This window comes from Pleurodeles waltl, chromosome 10 (assembly GCF_031143425.1).
Source record: "Pleurodeles waltl isolate 20211129_DDA chromosome 10, aPleWal1.hap1.20221129, whole genome shotgun sequence".
NCBI lineage: Eukaryota > Metazoa > Chordata > Amphibia > Caudata > Salamandridae > Pleurodeles > Pleurodeles waltl.
The window spans coordinates 593,593,607-593,614,849 of record NC_090449.1 but is presented as its reverse complement, the minus strand read 5'-3'; the positions used below and the strand labels follow the sequence as shown (position 1 = coordinate 593,614,849).

Below are 21,243 nucleotides of genomic sequence, written 5' to 3'. Positions count from 1 at the left end.
GTTATTTACAGGTGTTTTCTAAATAGTAAGTTCTCTTTGAGACAATTCACAAACGCTTTTATAAGCACAGGAAGTAGTGCTAAAGGAGTACTCCTTTTACACACTGTTACATTCCTTAATGAATTTGCACCAAAACTAACAACTTGCCATTAGAAAAAGTCTAAGGAGGGCCCAGTTATTTTTATTTGTGCTAGTTGTATATAAATATTTATTTAATATTTCCGTTGTAGATGTTTTAGAGGCATACAATAAAGGCATAGGATAATAGATAAAATAGTGCTGCTTTATGTTCTCAAAAATGCCTTTGTGGTTAGGCCCATAGTATGCAACAATATGTTTAGCTGCTTACCTGAATGTTGTAGTGGAAGGAAAACAGCTAAAAGGCTGAGAGTGTGCTGTGCTCTCACATAACCGGATCAGCAGGACCTAGAAGGGGAATCCACTCATTCCCCTTGCTAGGGCCCACTTTTGCTGTTTCCATGCTGTGTTTTGCGAGGGAAAGAAGTTTGTACTGATACTGCCTGTTTTGTTATTGGTGAGACAGGAAGGAATGCTTCAATTGCTATTGTCTACACTATAACAATTGCGTGAGGGAGATAAGCTTGCACTTCTACTGATCGAGATATTCATGCTCTGGGAGGTGGACAGCTCACACAAATGTGTTCATGTCATACACGTTCTGTGAGAGTGAGAAGCTTGCACCTCCCTTGACAATCTCTACCTGTTCTGTGAGGAATATTTGCAATGCTGGTGCTTAGCCCCTACATGTTTTGTGAGGGAGAGTCTTGTACTGTTGCTACATCTGCCGTATCAGTTCTCTGCAAATGACAGATTACTGCTCTGATGCTGCTGCCACCTGAACTATCCTGTATACTTTCTTTGTGTTAAATAAAGAAACTGTTAGGTTGATGGTGGAAAGACCTACCAAAGGCCAGCCGTGAATGTCCATGCACATAGGCAGCTATCACACTCACTCGCTATTGAAATGCAGGGAAGGACAGCAAGGGAGCGAGATGCACTGGACTAGAATTCACCCTAGAAAGGATTCTCCAGAGACATAGGTAGTATGGGAAGGTTCAGTGGTGGAAGTATGGTAAGTCACTGCACCAGTTGTAAGGTAAGCGGGAGTCCACAGGTAAGTATGGCGTGCAGACTCATACTGGCTGGGTATAACTGAACCTCAGGCTTACTGGTTTTGGCCTCAGATGTTTTTGCAACGAGCCTCCTACGGACTAGGATACCAGGAGGAAATCTTAGAGTGCCACTGCGAACCATAATGAACATGAGGTGAGGGAGCAAATGAGGGAGTTAGGATACCTGGCAATATCATAAACAGCATATACAGTAATGAGGAAAAGGCAGGGAATTCGAACAGGCCATAGAAACCAATTGGGAAGAAAACAAATCTGAGGGATGCATAGTTGTGTACAGATTAATACAAGCGGAGAACCACAATAATTAAAGACATGTTGTCATGTGTGAACTTCTACCCTCATGTTTTTTTTAATCAGAACTTTTTAAAAGAAGCGACTAAATTAAAAAGATACTGCCACAATTCTTGAAAAATGTCAGTGCTTGCCCTGTAGAAACAACATGTGACTTCAAAATTCTTGAAACAGTGATGAATTGGTTTTAGTGTTCATTAGAATTTCCAAGGGTGTAGCTTCAGGAGGGGGGTGTTTGGGGTGTTACATCTGTGAGCACTGAAATTAACATTAATAATTACTTTATGTATTTCTAGAATTGATTTAACATATAAAATGCATTAACGTGCAACACAAAATGTGCCTACTTGATTGGCCACTATCATATACAAGGTTATTCACTAATAATGTATTAAAATGTATTGAGAGCTTACATATTGCTGAAAATGCACTACTCTGTCATATTTACAGTTAAAAGTTATGAATTTTACTTGTGGTAACTAAAAGGCCTCGAGTTTAGCAAGGCCTCAGCTAGAACTAAATGTCTGCCAAATACTGCAAAATACAACGTTAGTGGAAGAGTATCCTTACTAGTGGGGAGAGGAGAACATGGCGGGCTACGTAGCGGCGGTAGCCCGCTAGACGCGCCTACCCGCCATTCCTGGGGGTGTGGCGCACACACATCGATCGGCTGGATGTGCTGGCCGGCTGCCAAGAACGCGGTGACCCGGTCAGGCCGACAGAAAGGAGAGGCACCCGGCGGGAGACTCAAGCACTGGGAACGTGCCACGCAGGAGCTCCGTCGGGTGCGACGAGGCTCAGCGAGGATTCCCCTTCGGGGGAATACAGGCAGAGCCAGCACAGGCAAGGCTCCTGGGAGGACTTCCCAGGAGCCTGGTAGCGCGGCAACGCACGCTCTTCAGACAGCCAGGAAGGTGTCAAGTGAGGGTGCAGGGACTGCTAGAAGCTCACCCAGGCTGAACGGAGGGGACAGGAGCCCCCTCCCCCTTTTTTCTTCTAATTCATCTCAGGTAGGGGGGCCGGGGCCGAGGGAGGAAGAGAGGGGTAGTGAGGTTGGTGGAAGTCAGGGCAAGACTAATGTTAAAACTTTGGATTTAGCAAGACATTTTGTAAAAAGAGGAAGTGAGGGAAGGCAAAAAATAAAATATAAACTTACACCCTCACTAAGAGCCTATTTTAGGGCGAGACCAGAGGACATGGTGCTTATTCAGGGTCAAGGGAAAATGGATGACCATACTGTTAAGGAAAGTGGGAATGGTGTAGGCTCTGGCAAGGAGGTTGAGGACAATTCTTTCCCTCCAACTAATGATTGGGCTTACCAAGAGAGTACACAAGCAGGTCTTGACGTCTCCCTGACTAGTCAAGGTGGTAACTTGTCAACTTTGCGGAAGGAGGAAGAAGTTTTGGTTATGTCGGTTTCTTGCCCTCCCCTCGCCCAGGCCTTGGCCCCCGGTTCAACGTATAGTTCTTCTATGGAGGCTGTGATCCTCTCCATCTTGGAGGACATAAAAACAGGCGTTGCAAGTTCGGAGAGCAACCAAGGGGAAATTAGAGAGGCCTGTGAAGCATTGGAAAAAAGTTTGACAGTTTGATGGAGAGGATCTAAACTTTAGAGGAGACGGTGAGGGGGGTGAAGGAGGATTTGAAACACCACAAAGATGAGATTTGGGACTTGAATGAAAAGGAGCAAGGACTACAAGCCAGGATCGAGCAATTGCAGAACTATTCACGTAGGAACAATATAAAGCTGTTAAAGGTTTCGGAAGGAGCAGAAGGGGAAATCTGAAGTCTTATGTGGTTTCTCTAATTAAATCTGTATGCGAGTTGGAGGAGAGTAAAGAAGAGATCGAGAAAGATATCCAGAGAGTCCATCGTGATCCCTTTACGAGGCGGCCGAATAGTACCAGACCGAGGAAAATCCTGGTTAACTTTTTAACTTATCAGTTAAAGGAAAAAATTCTGAGTAGTGCATTAAAGCAGAAGTCATTAAGGGTTGAAAATGTGACATTTGAGATTAGGTCCGACCTATCTAAACTTACTATGGATAGGCAGTGGGAATTGGGAAAACGTTTGGATGAGTTTAAGAAGTTAGGGGCTACGGCGCAGCTGAAATTCCCGGCATTTCTTCGAATAATGCACAATAATAAAATGTACAACATAAGAGATGTGGGCAGGGCAGACAAACTTTTAGATGCTATTAGGAGAGACCAGGCCGATCATGTGTAAAATGTGTAAAATGGGATTTTATCCCTGAGGATATTAAAGCCTCCCAAGTAGGCGGGGCGCTCTAAAATAAGGGCCATGCTGGCCGACATAGTGGGGGGTTCTCCACGGGAGGGTGGTGGGAGGGTAGGGCACAAGGGGGGTGGTATTTTGGGGAAAGCATAAAAAATGTTCCTTATTAACCAAGGCCAAGGGGTAGTTGGTTAGTTAGGAATGGCTAGTATAGGCAAAGGTCAGTTGGAGGGAAGGCTTACTATCCAATTTCTTTCCTGGAATATCAACGGTCTGAGGTCTAGAGCGAGAAGGAATAAAATCTTACAATATTAAAGAGACTCGCCAGCACAAATACTCATTTTACAGGAGACCCATTTGGCAGCAGATGAGTTTAAGTAGTTATTTGGGGTGCAAAAATGGGTGCAAACATGCTCTTGTACTACTCATAATTTTCAAACAAGGGGAGTGGCTATTCTGGTTAAACAGGGTTGGCAAGCTAGACTAGAAATTCTCAAAGTAAGAGCGAACCAAGCCGTTTGTTGGGTCATAGTAACAGCGCAGGTTGAGGGTGCAGTCTTGGTATTGGTTGGATTCTATGGCCCGAACTGTGATGATATTGAGCCCCTTAAGATGGTATTCTCTCAGTTAATCGAATTTTCAGACTCAGTTATTATGATGGGGGATTTCAATGTGGTGCTGGACAACAAACTGGATAGAACGGATACATGCAGATCCTTAGGCACGCCAAAATCTCAACAATACTTAAAGAGAATGATGAAGGAGCACGGCTTGTGTGATATCTGGCGAAAGAAGGGAGGGGATGCTAGAGTCTTCTTCTTTTTCAATAAGAAATATAGCCACGCTTCGCATATCGACTATTTTTTAGTTGATTGCAGGCTGCCGGAAAATGTGGATAGGGTCGAATATTTACAGTCACATTTATCAGACCATGCAACGGTAGCATTGCATTTGACCCTGCCTCAGAGGAGAATGTATAATAGATGGACACTGGAGCGTGCATTATTATTAGATGAGGATGTGCTATCCCAACTATGTAGGGAAACGGAAGCCTTTTTTAATATTAATATAGGCTCGGCATCATTATCAGTAGTTTGGGACACTTTTAAGGCCGTTATACGAGGAAAAATTAAGAGCATTGCATGTTATAAACATAAATTGTTTAGAAATGAAATAAGCTCTTTAGAACAGGAAATGTTAATAAAAACCGAGAAGTTGGATGGCAAAGGTGAAGTATCCCAAGAGGAGGTAGGGAGGGTGGAATTGGCCGAGCTAAGACAGCGGTTGGTAAATATCTTACAAGCGAGAAATGCTAAAAGATGGGAGGTTAGTAAACTAAAGCACTTTGAATATGGGGAGAGTTCGGGAAAACTGCTCGCTTGGAAATCTAAATCGGACCAGGTCAGGAGTTATATTAAGGAAATATTTTGGAGGAGACAGGCGCAAAACTGACACGTAGGGAGGATATTGAACGTGGGTTCCAGGAATTCTTTGCATCTCTGTATACTGAACATGTAGAGGGGCGAGAAGAGCTGGTGGAGGACTGGTTAGCCCCTGATGTGTTACCGGAAATTTCACAACAAAACCAGGAGTTTCTTAATGGCCCTATGACCGTTGGTGAAGTGTGGGCGGTGTTAGCTGGAGGCAAAGAAGGGAAAGCCCTGGGCCCTGATGGCATTCCAGTGGAGGTGTATAAAGTACTAGGCGATATAATTATTCTAATTCTGACTGAGTTGTTTGGTAAGATTTTTCTAAGCGAGATAGATATTCCATCTACATGGAACGATGCGATTATTACGCTGATTTTGAAACCAGGGAAGAATGTGACAAAATGTGCATCGTATAGGCCTATCTCATTATTAAATAGCGATTACAAATTGTTTACCAAAATTGTGGCGGATAGACTGAACAGAGTTGTAAATAGTCTGATACATTCTGACCAGAAGGGCTTTTCGAAGGGTAGACATTTGCACAAGTTGACATACGACTTGATTGGGGCAATAGATATGGCAGTGTCTTTTGATGCCCCTTTGGGGATTATTACCATCGATGCAGCAAAAGCTTTTGATCAAGTAATTTGGGGCTATTTAAAATTTCTTTTAAAAAGAGCCAACCTGGGAAACAACTTTTGTGAGGTGGTTAATCAAATATATAGGGCTCCAACGGCTAGAATACTTGTGAATGGAAACCTTACTGGAACGATTGCAAAAACCAGGGGTACTAGACAGGGATGCCCGTTATCTCCTGCACTATTTAATCTATATATTGAGCCATTTGCTAGGAAGATTCGTCAAAATATGGTGATTTCTCCTTTTCGCTGTCAGGGTTGGGAAAGGAAACTTGCTTTGTATGCTGATGATCTTTTGGTATACACTGACAATTTATCATCTTCAACCCCTGAGATTTTCAGATTAGCCGAAGAGTATGGTAAGGTATCCGGCTATCAAGTGAATGTGGAAAAAACAGAGATTATGGCCTGGAATATGGAGTATAAATCTGTTTATTGCAAGAAGGAAATAAGATATTTGGGAATTCTGGTAACCCAGGATATTAATCAGTTAGCAGAGAGGGATCAGCAAAAGTTGCTATTGGAATGTAAGGGATTATTACAAGGTTGGGCTCATCTTCCTTTAACGATTATTGGTAGGGTTAATTTGGTAAAAATGTCTATCCTTCCAAAGTGGAATTTTCAGTTTTCTGCTTCTCCACTCCCCATGCAGAACAAATACATAGAAAAATGCAGCGCCTTATAAACGTTTTTATATGGAGCTCTAAAGGGGTCAGAATTTCTCGGAGGAAGCTGCGTAGGTGTAAGGAAAAGGGTGGTTTGGCATTACCAGAACTGCAATACTATGCCTTGGCTTTTCTTTTGAAGAACTTTAGGGCCTTGTTTCTTTCTTTAGACTCCACAACAATGGGCTTAATGTTTAAGACAATGGCTTCTACCATGAAGGGTGCATCAAGTAACTTTATCTTTAAATTTGGTGACCCTAAGTTTTTCAAAAAGGTAAGGTTGAAAATTATGCGGGGATTGGCAGAATGTTGGTACCAGCTTAGACGAATGGCAAAGGTTACTTACTATAATTGTAACACACCTATCTGGGACTCCCTGGGTACACCAGAGTGTTTTCAAAATGTTTTAGCTTTACTGATTAAACGAGCAGGGTTAGAGTACTGGGGAGACCTCTTTCCGGAGGGGACTCTTTTTCTTGGGAAGAATTGATGCAGCAAACGGGTGGCTCCTTAACCAGGTGGAAGTTCCTGCAAATAAGGGATTGGGCCCAGGGGGTTAAGGAAGGAGTTGGTATGCCCAATTCTTTGGACGAGATCATCCCAACTCCTCTAGCAGGCCCCCATAGAGTGTCAGCTTGGTACTGGGAGATTCTAGAAGGGGTGGATGGTGAGTTCGAACTTCCCACGGTGTTGTGGAGTGAATTTTTCTCAAAAGAGTTAGTTAAGAGGTGGTGGAAGGAGTCATTATTACTGCTCTTTGGTATTGTTAAGCCTGCCGCTTTGAGAAAGAATCGAGCTAAGACAGCGGTTGGTAAATATCTTACAAGCGAGAATTGCTAAAAGATGGGAGGTTAGTAAACTAAAGCACTTTGAATATGGGGAGAGTTCGGGAAAACTGCTCGCTTGGAAATCTAAATCGGACCAGGTCAGGAGTTATATTAAGGAAATAGTTTTGGAGGAGACAGGCGCAAAACTGACACGTAGGGAGGATATTGAACGTGGGTTCCAGGAATTCTTTGCATCTCTGTATACTGAACATGTAGAGGGGCGAGAAGAGCTGGTGGAGGACTGGTTAGCCCCTGATGTGTTACCGGAAATTTCACAACAAAACCAGGAGTTTCTTAATGGCCCTATGACCGTTGGTGAAGTGTGGGCGGTGTTAGCTGTAGGCAAAGAAGGGAAAGCCCCGGGCCCTGGTGGCATTCCAGTGGAGGTGTATAAAGTACTAGGCGATATAATTATTCCAATTCTGACTGAGTTGTTTGGCAAGATTTTTCTAAGCGAGATAGATATTCCATCTACATGGAACGATGCGATTATTACGCTGATTTTGAAACCAGGGAAGAATGTGACAAAATGTGCATCATATAGGCCTATCTCATTATTAAATAGCGATTACAAATTGTTTACCAAAATTGTGGCGGATAGACTGAACAGAGTTGTAAATAGTCTGATACATTCTGACCAGAAGGGCTTTTCGAAGGGTAGACATTTGCACAAGTTGACATACGACTTGATTGGGGCAATAGATATGGCAGTGTCTTTTGATGCCCCTTTGGGGATTATTACCATTGATGCAGCAAAAGCTTTTGATCAAGTAATTTGGGGCTATTTAAAATTTCTTTTAAAAAGAGCCAACCTGGGAAACAACTTTTGTGAGGTGGTTAATCAAATATATAGGGCTCCAACGGCTAGAATACTTGTGAATGGAAACCTTACTGGAACGATTGCAAAAACCAGGGGTACTAGACAGGGATGCCCGTTATCTCCTGCACTATTTAATCTATATATTGAGCCATTTGCTAGGAAGATTCGTCAAAATATGGTGATTTCTCCTTTTCGCAGTCAGGATTTGGAAAGGAAACTTGCTTTGTATGCTGATGATCTTTTGGTATACACTGACAATTTATCATCTTCAACCCCTGATATTTTCAGATTAGCCGAAGAGTACGGTAAGGTATCCGGCTATCAAGTGAATGTGGAAAAAACAGAGATTATGGCCTGGAATATGGAGTATAAATCTGTTTATTGCAAGAAGGAAATAAGATATTTGGGAATTCTGGTACCCCAGGATATTAATCAGTTAGCAGCGAGGAATCAGCAAAAGTTGCTATTGGAATGTAAGGGATTATTACAGGGTTGGGCTCATCTTCCTTTAAAGATTATTGGTAAGGTTAATTTGGTAAAAATGTCTATCCTTCCAAAGTGGAATTTTCTGTTTGCTGCTTCTCCACTCCCCATGCAGAAAAAATACATAGAAAAAATGCAGCGCCTTATAAACGATTTTATATGGAGCTCTAAACGGGTCAGAATTTCTCGGAGGAAGCTGCGCAGGTGTAAGGAAAAGGGTGGTTTGGCATTACCAGAACTGCAATACTTTGCCTTGGCTTTTCGTTTGAAGAACTTTAGGGCCTTGTTTCTTTCTTTAGACTCCACAACAACGGGCTTAATGTTTAAGACAATGGCTTCTACCATCAAGGGTGCATCAAGTAACTTTATCTTTAAATTTGGTGACCCTAAGTTTTTCAAAAAGGTAAGGTTGAAAATTATGCGGGGATTGGCAGAATGTTGGTACCAGCTTAGAAGAATGGCAAAGGTTACTTACTATAATTGTAACACACCTATCTGGGACTCCCCGGGTACACCAGAGTGTTTTCAAAATGTTTTAGCTTTACCGATTAAACGAGCAGGGTTAGAGTACTGGGGAGACCTCTTTCCGGAGGGGATTCTTTTTCTTGGGAAGAATTGATGCAGCAAACGGGTGGCTCCTTGACCAGGTGGAAGTTCCTGCAAATAAGGGATTGGGCTCAGGGGGTTTAGGAAGGAGTTGGTATGCCCAATTCTTTGGGCGAGATCATCCCAAGTCCACTAGCAGGCCCCCATAGAGTGTCAGCTTGGTACTGGGAGATTCTAGAAGGGGTGGATGGTGAGTTCGAACTTCCCACGGTGTTGTGGAGTGAATTTTTCTCAAAAGAGTTAGTTAAGAGGTGGTGGAAGGAGTCATTATTACTGCTCTTTGGTATTGTTAAGCCTGCCGCTTTGAGAAAGAATCACTATTAAGCGATTCATAGAGCCTATATCTCCCCTGAGAAGCTATCCCAAATGAAAGGAGGGCAGGCGGTGAAATGTCCAAAATGCAGTTTAACTCAAGCAACGGATATTCATATGTTTTGGGAATGTCCAGGTGTTCGATATTTTAGGGAGAAAGTATGTGAAACTATTTCGAGTATATTGAACTGGGAAATTGTGGCCTCCTTCCCTTTAATAATTTTTGGTCAACTACAAGATCGGCAGGGGAGGAGTGGCCGAGATACAATTCTGAACATCAAATTTGTATTTTATGCAATTTTGTTGGGGAGACGGGAAATACATAGAAAATGGATTTCGACCGCCCCCCAGGACATTCAGAATGGCTTAAGGATGTTTTTTGCACGCCAGATTTGGATCAAATGATAAGGGGAAATAACAGGATGGGAGGGAACTTTTGGGCACCATTACTGAGTTGGAGATATGGAATTGGAAACTTGGGGGGTCATTACAACCCTGGCGGACGGTGTTAAAGCTGTAGAAATACCGCTAACAGTCCGGCGGACAAAAAAAGGGAATTATGACCCTGGCGGAAACCACCAACAGAGACAGCCACTTTAACACACCGCCTGCCACGGCGGTGCAAACAAGCAGATCGGCGGTCACCGACAACAGACAGGCGGAAGAGAATGTACCGCCCACAGTATTGCAACCCGCCAATCCGCCACCTTTTCCGGGGCGGATTCACCGTGGATAAAAACACGGCGGAAACTGCTTTTGCTATGGGAAAACGCTCACCTGAACGCATCCCACGAAGAACGACGACTCCATGGAGCCGGAACTCCAAATACTCCCTGCCCTTGTGTTTCTGCTCCTCTACGACCAACAGCTACGTAGGCTCCGATGACAACGGTGAGTACTGCACCTACGACATGGGGGAAGAGGGAGGCAAAAGTTAGGGCGACACCCACCAAACACCCCCACCCCCACCCTCGCATATTACAACATACACACCAATGCATTCACAAAAATCACAGTAACCACCCACAATCCCCCCCGAAGAATGAAAAGACAATGCGAAATTCGGTCAAACATTGTAATGTGGCAATATACATGTCATAAAAAAATACTCAGATATATCTTTGAAAATCAGTCATAAATATATACAATACAAGAAGTGGTGCAGATATGTAAATTACAATGTCCGTGCACCAACAGTCCAAAAATGTTCGGGCGAGGCCCACAAAGGATACCTGACCAAAATCGGAGAGAACACTGCCAGGGCATCAGATTGAAATACTACAGACACCTCAGGGGGAAGGGAAGGGGGGGCACCTCAGCCAGATGACTTCAAAGCCAGATCCACAACGGGGCTCCATGCCCATTGATGCATCCTGGGGAGTGCAAAGCCACAGTCTATCAAGTCTCTACAGTGGGTGGGTTGCCCACTGTTACATCCTGGGGAGTGCAAAGCCACAGTCTCTCAAGTCTCTACAGTGGGTGGCTTGTCCACTGTACCATCCTGGGGAGTGCAAAGCCACAGTCTCTCAGGTCTCTACAGTGGGTGGCTTGCGCACTGTTCAATCCTGGGGAGTGCAAAGCCACAGTCTCTCAAGTCTCTACAGTGGGTGGTTTGCCCACTGTACCATCCTGGGGAGTGCAAAGCCACAGTCTCTCAAGTAGATGCAGGTCTCTACTGGTACTGGGGGGGACTGGTGCCTAGACTGGATGAGTCTCCCTGTGAAAGTTCCTGTCCTGTCACTGTCCCAGCTGCACATGGGATAAGGATGCCTGATGTGGTGCGCCATTCATTCCTACCCGGTGCTTGCTCTGTTCAGCGGTGCTTTGCCATGGCGGTCTTTGCCCTGTTCAGCGGTGCTTTGCCATGGCGGACTTTGCCCTGTTCAGCGGTGCTTTGCCATGGCGGTCTTTGCCCTGTTCTGCGGTGCCTTGCATGGCGGTCTTTGCCCTGTTCAGCGGTGCTTTGCCATGGCGGTCTTTGCCCTGTTCAGCGGTGCCTTGCCATGGCGGTCTTTGCCCTGTTCAGCGGTGCTTTGCCATGGCGGTTCTGGACTGTTCAGCGGTGCTTTGCCATGGCGGTTCTGGACTGTTCAGCGGTGCTTTGCCATGGCAGTCTTTGCCCTGTTCAGCGGTGCTTTGACATGGCGGTCTTTGCCCTGTTCAGCGGTGCTTTGCCATGGCGGTCTTTGCCCTGTTCAGCCGTGCTGTGCCATGGCGGTTCTGGACTGTTCAGCGGTGCTTTGCCATGGCGGTTCTGGACTGTTCAGCGGTGCTTTGCCAATGGCGGTCTTTGCCCTGTTCATTGGTGCCTTGCCATGGCGGTCTTTGCCCTGTTCAGCGGTGCCTTGCCATGGCGGTCTTTGCCCTGTTCAGCGGTGCTTTGCCATGGCGGTTCTGGACTGTTCAGCGGTGCTTTGCCATGGCGGTCTTTGCCCTGTTCAGCGGTGCCTTGCCATGGCGGTCTTTGCCCTGTTCAGCGGAGCTTTGCCATGGCGGTTCTGGACTGTTCAGCGGTGCTTTGCCATGGCGGTCTTTGCCCTGTTCATCGGTGCTTTGCCATGGCGGTTCTGAGACGGACATTGGTGTGTGGCATGACGTTCTCTACACTGGGCATTGGTGTGTGGCATGACGTTCTCTACACTGGGCATTGGTGTGTGGCATGACGTTCCATCATTGCCCAGCGGGGCTGTGGCATCCGGGGCCCTCCAGGGCACTGACTCCGGCGGTGGCGGTGGTCTCCTGACCAGTGACGATATTCGGGCCCTCCTGGGCTGTGACTCCGGCGGTGGTCTCTGGACCAGTGATGATACTCGGGCCCTCCTGGGCTGTGACTCCGACGGTGGTCTCTGGACCAGTGACGATACTCGGGCCCTCCTGGGCTGTGACTCCGGCGGTGGTCTCTGGACCAGTGACGATACTCTGGCCCTCCTGGGCTGTGGCTCCGGCGGTGGTCTCTGGACCAGTAACGATACTCGGGCCCTCCTGGGCTGTGACTCTGGCGGTGGTCTCTGGACCAGTGACGACGGTGCTGGCGGTTGTGTGTCGACCGCTGGAAATGATGGCGCACTTCTCCGCCGTGACACTCACAACAGGCTGGGCAGACTTCCTCAGGCCCTTCCCCACCTTTGGTGGAGTCACAGCTGACTCTCCAATCCCCTTGGAACCCATGTCAGTTGTTTTCCCACCAGGAGTCTTAACACGGTCCCGTCGTCCACTCTCCAATTTCAGAGCCTTTACAGGGGGTGGGCTGCCAGTGCCTTGGCTCCGGGTCCTACTGCCTGCCCTGGTGGCCGGTGCACTCCACAAACCTTGAACAGGCACCACTGGTATTGGTAGCTTTTTGGCTGAGGCGCTACGACAGGACTGATGAATTGGAGGGGGTGGGGTGGGGGCAAAAAGGTCAACTTTACAGAGGGACAGTTTCTGATGAACACTGGGATGGGTAGCTGGAGGGGGTCTGGGAGTGGAGGAAGAGGAGGTGGTTGTAGGAGGTGTCACTTTAGGTGTTTTGGATGCAGGTGCAGGTACTGGAGGCTGTCGTGAGGTGGATGGATGTTGGGTGAGTGATTGCCGGCGTTTGTGTACTTTGGGAGGTGGTGTCACAGACACACTGGGAGAGGACACAGGGGACGTGTAAAGGGCAGTGGAGGTGGTGAGTGCAGGTGAGCGGCGTGTGGTGCTGGGAGTCGTTGTGCGATTCATGGTGCCTGTAGATGTGGTGCATGCAGGTGTGTGTGTAGACGAGACTGGGAGGGAGGAGGGAGAAGAGGAGGAGGGGGACACAGTGGAGGCAGTGGATGTTGTTGTGTCTGTACGTGGGTGAGGCTTGCGTGAGTGCCTGTGGTGTGTGTGGTGCCTATGTTTGCTTGAGCTACTTGTGTGTGTTGACTAGTGTGCATGCTAGTCTGTAGGTGTGCTTGGGATGGGCTGGGGTACAGGAGATTGGGTCTGGGTGGAGGAAGTTGGAGGGGGGAGGCTAGACACAGGGACAATGGCTGCCATCAGTGCTGAGGCCAGAGATTGCAGGGTTCGCTGAATGACAGCCTGACCAGAATGAATGCCCTCCAGGAATGCATTACCGTGTTGCAACTCTCGTTCTACACCCTGGATGGCATTCACAATGGTAGACTGCCCAACAGTGAGGGACCTGAGGAGGTCACTGGCCTCCTCACTGAGGGCAGCAGGGGTGACTGGGGCAGGGCCTGAGGTGCCTGGGGCGAAGGTGATGCCCACCCTCCTGGGTGAGCGGGCACAGGGCGAATGCTGAGGGGCTGCTGGGAGGGAGGTGCTGGTAGGGGAGGTGGCGGCTGTACCTGTAGAGGTGGGGGGCACAGATGGTGCCGCCACCACAAGGGAGCCCCCATCAGCGAACGAGTCTGTGTCGCTGCTTGGTGATCCGGTGGCCGACGTGAAGCTCCCCTCGCCCTCCGTCCCACTGGTGCATTCAGAGTCTGTGGTGTGGCCCTCCATGGCCATGTGGGATGCAGCTCCCTCGTGCTCCGGTGCCACTGTACCTCCGCCTGTTGATGCTGATGTACAAAAGGACAGGGAGAGCAGAAAAAGGGGGGGAGACAGAAGAAAGAGAGTTTTAGTGCATGGCTTACCGCTACCGTTGGCGGACAAGGCAGACGCAGCAGCCCCTGCATTACGCCGTGCTCCTGCCCTCTGCACATGCAATTTCTGGGATATGGCCTACATGGCAATGGTGGACATCTGCGCACATGTATGCCACAGGGACAACTGTACCTCGACTTGGCACTCTGCTGAGGTGGGGTAGAATGCCACATGGCCTACATTACGGAGGGGCCTTGCCTACCTAACTCGCCCTGGCCTAGGGACACCCACAGCCCACCTCCCCCACCCAGACACCTCCACTGCACGCAAAGTCAGCTGAATGAGGTTGTACTCACCCCCTTGTGTCTGCTGTGATGCCCTCAAGCGCCCATCCAACTCCGGGTAGGCCACCGCCAGGATCCGGAACATCAGGGGGGTCATGGTGCGACGGGCACCCCTCCCACATTGGGAGGCCATCTCCAGCTGAGCCTCTGCCGTCTTCTTGCTGCAGAGGCGAATGTCCTCCCATCTCTTACGGCAGTGGGTGCCCCGTATCTGGTGGGCCCCCAGGGTGCGGACCTCCTTGACGATGGCATGCCATATGTCCCTCTTCTGGTGGGCGCTGACCTACATGACATGCACAAGGGAAGAGGAACAGTCATTACCAACTGCACTGTCGTTGTGAGTGGCCCCCTCCCTACTCTGGCCATGTGGCCCATTGATTCCCATGCATTGTTGTTCTATGAACTCTGCCCCCTTCCCTCTTCCAACCAGCCCTCTCCACCCAGGCCTAGCCCATACACCTGCTCCCTGTGTACTAACCTGTTGGTCTGGAGGACCGTAGAGTAGCGTGTACTGGGGGAGGACCCTGTCAACCAGTTTCTCCAACTCCTGTGCAGTGAAGGCTGGGGCCCTTTCCCCAGACGCAGCAGCCATCGTCGCTTCCAGACCGAGGTCACAGCAGCACTAGCAGTGTAGGTCATCTCCTGTCGAAGGTCAGGTATCTAGTGATTGAACAGATAGAAAATGGCGGTCACGTCCGCGGCGGTGACGTCCGCGGCCGTGCGCATCATCACCGCCAGCGCACCTGTTCATTGGCTCCTGGGACCCATGGGTCCAATGTTAACTAATGCAGAATTGCGCCGCGGTCAACGACCGACTACCGCGATGGTGTGCAACGCCAGCGCAGTTACCCCACAATCCCATTGTCCCAGTTTAGAAGTCAGGCAGCCAACCAGTTCAGGGGCTCACATGGCTTAATTTACCTCTGCGTCACACATAGCTAGGCCTACACTCAACAGGCATACAGGAAGGGTTTTGTGAGTGGTGTAGTCTTGTGTGTAACTGTGGGTACATACCTGGTGGAATAATGACTGGTTCTTCGCTGTTGTCCTTCGTAGACACCGCCAGCTGGGACATATGAGAAGATGGCGGAATCCTCCGGTGTACCGACCGCTGGTGGACCTGTTGACAATGGAAGAGAGACATGTCATCAAAACCTACCGGTTTGACCGTGCCACAATCCAGGAACTATGTACCCAGTTGGAGCCTGACCTGATGTCACGAATCCGCCATCCGACTGGAATCCCCCCTGACGTGCAGGTGCTGTCAGTGCTCCATTTCCTTGCAAGTGGGTCTTTTCAGACAACAGTGGCCATGGCATCAGGGATGTCCCAGCCTATGTTTTCCAACGTGTTGTCCGGAGTGTTGTCTGCCCTGCTGAAACACGTAAGGAAATACATCATTTTCCCTGAGGTGGAGGATTTGCCTACAGTGAAAGGTGACTTCTATGCCCTTGGACATATCCCCAACGTCATAGGTGCCATTGATGGGACCCATGTAGCTCCGGTCCCCCCCCACAGGAGTGAACAGGTGTAGAGGAACAGGAAGAGTTATCATTCAATGAATGTCCAGATGGTCTGTTTGGCAGACCAGTACATCTCCCAGGTAAATGCTATGTTCCCTGGCTCAGTGCATGACGCCTACATCCTGCGGAATAGCAGCATCCCTGATATGATGGGTCAACTCCAGAGGCACCGTGTGGCTATTGGGGGACTCTGGTTACCCCAACCTTTCCTGGCTATTGACCCCAGTGAGGAATCCCAGGACCAGGGCAGAGGAACGGTACAATGAGGCCCATGGGCGGACTAGGAGGGTGATCGAACGCACCTTCGGCCTCCAGAAGGCCAGGTTCAGGTGCCTCCATATGACAGGTGGATCCCTATTCTACTCACCGAAGAAGGTGTGCGACATCATCATCGCCTGCTCCATGCTCCATAATTTGGCATTGCAACGCCAGGTGCCTTTTCTGCAGGAGGATGATCCCGATGACGGTGTTGTAGCAGCTGTGGAGTCTGTGGACAGTGATGAGGATGAAGCTGAGGAAGAAGACAACGACAACAGGGAGTCAGTCATACAGCAATATTTTCAGTGAGACACAGGTGAGAAAATTTTCATTTTTAGCATTAGCCTTAACTTTCACACGTCTACCTCTGTCCTGTTTCTCGATTTAAATCACTATTTGGTAACTGAGTTGTGCCCTTCCATTACGGTTTCACAGGTGTGGTTACCTACGTGTCAACTGCTTGAATCCTTCAAGGGCTTGTGATGTGTGACATAGGTATGTTAGCCTTACAATGGTAAACCCATTATGACACTGTCATTGACAATACATATTTTCTAAATCACAGACTGACTCCAGATTGTTTTGTGTTTCAAGGGTGTTTATTGAAGTGCTCTGAAATGTGAGGGGTTTGTAAAATGGTGAGGGGTGATGGCTGAGGAATGTCCATGGCAGAGTCCAGTCTATTAGTCTCACAGGTGCACTGCCCATATGGGCATAGGAAGTGGAGCTGGGGCAGTTTAAGTATGGACAGGGTAACAAAGTGGGACAGTGGGAGGACAATCAGGGTGGTCTAATTTCCTGGCGGGGGTCTTGCCATCTTGCTCTGTCCTGTTCCTGGATCTCAGGGACCGCTTGCATGGTGGTTGTCTGTCTGCAGGGGGTGGGGTGCTGGGGTGTTGGTCCTGTGGCGGGGCGTTCTGTCCACTAGCGCCGACGGAGGTGGTGGGCATTTCATCGTCCTGGCTAGTGTCAGGGGCCCCTTGGAGTGCCACGGTGTCCCTCAAGGTCTGCTGTATGTCCTTCAGCACCCCTACGATGGTGCCCAGGGTGGAGCTGATGGTCCTGAGCTCCTCCCTGAACCCCAAATACAGTTCGTCCTGCAGGCGCAGGGTCTTCTGTAACTTGTCCAGGACCGTCGCCATCGTCTCCTGGGAGTGGTGGTATGCTCCAATGATGGAGGATAGGGCCTCGTGGAGAGTGGGTTCCCTTGGCCTGTCCGCCCCCTGTCGCACAGCAGCCCTCCCAGTTCCCCTGTGTTCCTGGGCCTCCGTCCCCTGGACCGTGTGCCCACTACCACTGCCCCCAGGTCCCTGTTGTTGTTGGGGTGGTGGGTTAGCCTGGGTTCCCTGTAGTGGTGGACACACCGCTGATTGACCTGTCCTGGGTAGGGAGGTTTGGGCCCGCTGGGTGGGTGCTGTGCTGGTGTTACCAGAGGGTGGAAGTTCGGTGTTAGGCTGTGCCTGTGCAAGGGGAACCAACTGTCCCGAGGCCCACGATGTTCCGGGCTGGTCATCAAGATCCAGTAGGGCAGAGCTGCTCTCGTCACTGTGGGCCTCTTCTAGGGGTGGAGTGGTGTTGTCTGGTCCCTCTGGTGTGGTGACGGTCCTTCGGGTTCCTGCAGGAGCATAAGAGCATTTTTTTTTTGCAGGTGTGCGTGTAATGGTGTGCAATGGGTGGGTGTTTGTGTACCCCAGAGCAAGCATTCCTGTGTGGGGGTTTGTGTGATGATGTTTGGGGGGTGTTTTGGGTAAATGCAGTGGGCATGCTTTAGTGAGGGGTGTCCATGCTTAGTTGTGTCATGCAGGGCTTGGTGTTGGGATGGGTGGTTTGTGTTATGGGTAGATTAGTGATGTTTTGGAGTGATAGGGGAGGGTGTGAGGGTGGGGGTGTGTGATAGCATGCAGGTAGGGTGGGGATATGAAAGTTAAGATTTGACTTACCAGTGTCCCATCCTCCACCGACTCCTCCGAGGCCCTCAGGATGCATGATGGTCAAGACTTGCTCCTCCCATGTTGTTAGTTGTGGGGGAGGAGGTGGGGGTCCGCCGCCAGTCCCCTGTACTGCGATGTTGTGTCTGGAGACCGTTGAACGCACCTTTCCCCGTAGGTCGTTCCATCTCTTCCTGATGTCCTTCCTATTTCTTAGGTGCTGTCCCACTGCGTTGACCCTGTCCACTATTCTGTGCCATAGCTCCATCTTCCTGGCTATTGAAGTGTGCTGTACCTGTGAGCCAAATAGCTGTGGCTCTACCCAGACGATTTCCTCCACCATGACCCTCAGCTCCTCCTCGGAGAAGCGGGGTGTCTTTGGCGTGACATGGGGTGGTGTAGGTGATGTGTGGGGTGGTATATGTGGTGATGAGTGTGATGAGTGTAGTGGTGTGTGGTGTTTTGTGCGTGGATGTTGTGTGGGTGATGGTGTTGTGTGCCTCTGTGTGATGGGGTTGTCTATTCTGTGCTCTCTCTCTGGCCTTCGTTCATGATTTTTTAGTCGTAGGGGTTTGTGGGTGATGTGGGCGTGTGTTTTATATTGTGTTGGGTGTGTGGGAGTGGTGTTTGTATGTGTATCAGGTGTGTGTATTTCAAATTGTCCAATGTGGCGGTGTTTTGGAGATGTGTGTGTATTTTGAGCGCGGCGGTGTGTACTGCCAATGGAATACCGCGGTTGAAAGACCGCCGCGTGGATTCGTGGGTCGTAATAGCATGGGCGTGTTTCTGTTGGCGTGGAGGTGGAGGATTTGTTTCCGCCAGTTTATCACTGACCTTTGGTGTGGCGGTGTTGTGTGGGTGTCTGAATTTTGGCGGATTCCAAGATGTGGGTCATAATAGCTGTGGCGGAATACCGCCACCGCGGTGGTGTATTGGCGGACTTCTGCACGGCGGTAAGACCCTTTTACCCCCAATGTTGTAATGGCCCCCTTGGGTTTAGAGAATGATAATTTGTTAAACATAATGTGTGAATAAGAATTGTTTTTTGTTATTTGTCCAATGATTTTACCCCCTGCTCTGAAATCCTCACGGAATCTGGACAGACCGAGGATTGTTTGAGAGGAAAGGGCATCCCCTGGCCTGGATAACTCTTTTGCTCTGCTTTTGGTAAAGTAAGAGGAGATTCCTTAAACAGCCACGGTGAATGAGGACAAAAAAAAAAAATACAACATTAGTAGAATGTCCACTGTATAACTACTTCCTTGTTTTATTCTTGAACTTGTCCAAACTTGCACTAACAGAATGTTACTTCGATTGAGGAAATACTCGCAACCTGAATTGTATCTACAGTACTGTAACAGCGTACAGGAAACTGGTGTTCTCATGGACATGAACTGAAATCCTCTGATATCAGGGGAACAACTCAAAAGTTGATTCTTATTGTATTGAAAGCCTGCACGCTAACTAAGAAGAATCAGTCACTGAAATGTGCACTTCATCTAATATCTCTCTGATATGTGATAAATCTGCAATTGGACAATCTTCATGGCAAGATGCTTCTGAACAATGACAACGTGAGACAACTTGAACTTAACCACTTTTCACTTGGAGTTTCTCAGTCATTATTCCAAGATTCATCCTGTCACTTTGATTCTCTGTCACTTCGACATTTGCCAGCTGTCTTCTGTCATCCTGGTACTTTATTATTTTGAGTTGATTTCTTATGCTCCATGCAATGATGCTGGTGCTTATTTTTCTGCTTGAAGACTAAGGGGCATATTTATACTCTGTTGGTGCCAGATTTGCGTCATTTTTTTAACGCAAATCCAGCGCAAACTTAACTCCCTATTTATACTTTGGCGCTAGACCCGTCTAGCGCCAAAATCCATGGAGTTTCATCATTTTTCAGTGTGGACACCTACCTTATACTAATGATATGCAAGGTAGGCGTTTCCGTCCCAAAAATGACTCTAAGGCATGTGCGCCTTATACTCCTGCGTAACAATGACACACAGGAAGAGAAGGGCCTTAAAAAATGGCATCCAGCCGGATTTGCGCCGTTTTCTAACGCCTGGGTCAGGGCAGGCATTAAGGGACCTGTGGGCTCATTTCCATGGTCTCTGACCATGGAAGTAGTCCACAGGTGCACTTCCCTGCACTCAGGGACACCCCCTGCCACCCTCGCCCACCCCTGGAGGACACTCATGAATGGGGGGACCAATCCATGGTGAGTGCAGGTAAGTGCAGGTAAGTATAATTTTTTTTTTATTTAAGGGCATAGGGGTGCCTAACTTGCACCCCCCTACATGGCACTGTGCTCAATGGCCATGCCCAGGAGACAGAAGTTTCCTGGGCATGGCTATTGGGCAGGGGGGCATGACTCCTGTTTTGGCTAAGACTGGAGTCATTTCCATGGGGCTCGAGTGTCAAAAAATGACGCTAGTCAGGTTAGAGTCAATATTTTTTACTCTAACCTGACTTGCACCATTCTTTGATGCACAACCCCCAGTCTTCCCTACGCCTCCACTGCCCGGTCAGCATCATTTATTTTGACGCTGACCAGGCTGCAGCGCCGGCTACCGTCATTCATTAAATATGACACCCAGCTGGCACGTTGGAATGGCAGTAGCCGGCGTTAAACTTTTTGACGCAAATCTGAGCTGTCGCAGGTTTGCGTCAAAAAGTATAAATATGGGCCTAAAAGTGCTTTACTGCCTGCCTTAGATACTAAGGCCCATATTTATACTTTTTGACGCTAAACTGCGCTAACGCAGTTTAGCGTCAAAAAGTTTTGCGCCGTCTAACGCCATTCTGAAGCGCCATGCGGGCGCCGTATTTATGGAATGGCGTTAGACGGCGCAATCAGACCGGCGCTGCCTGGTTTGCGTGGGAAAAAAACACGTAGACCAGACAGCGCCGGCGTAGGGGGAAAATGGCGCATGGGCGTCTTAAAATGGGGCAAGTCAGGTTACGTCGAAAAAATCGTCTTAACCCGACTTGCGCCATTTTTTAACGACGCCCAACCCCCATCAACATGACTCCTATCATTGTAAAGATAGGAGTCATGCCCCCTTGCCCAATGGCCATGCCCAGGGGACTTCTGTCCCCTGGGCATGGTCATTGGGCATAGTGGCATGTAGGGGGGCACAAATCAGGCCCCCCTATGCCACAAAAT

At 48.6% G+C, this 21,243-nt stretch overlaps 1 protein-coding gene across 2 annotated transcripts in view; it reads right to left on the bottom strand.

Moving 5' to 3' along the window:
• The window catches only part of CRHR2 (corticotropin releasing hormone receptor 2), a 1,806,030-nt gene that overhangs the window by 172,753 nt on the left and 1,612,034 nt on the right, over positions 1 to 21,243 (bottom strand). The window lies entirely within an intron of this gene.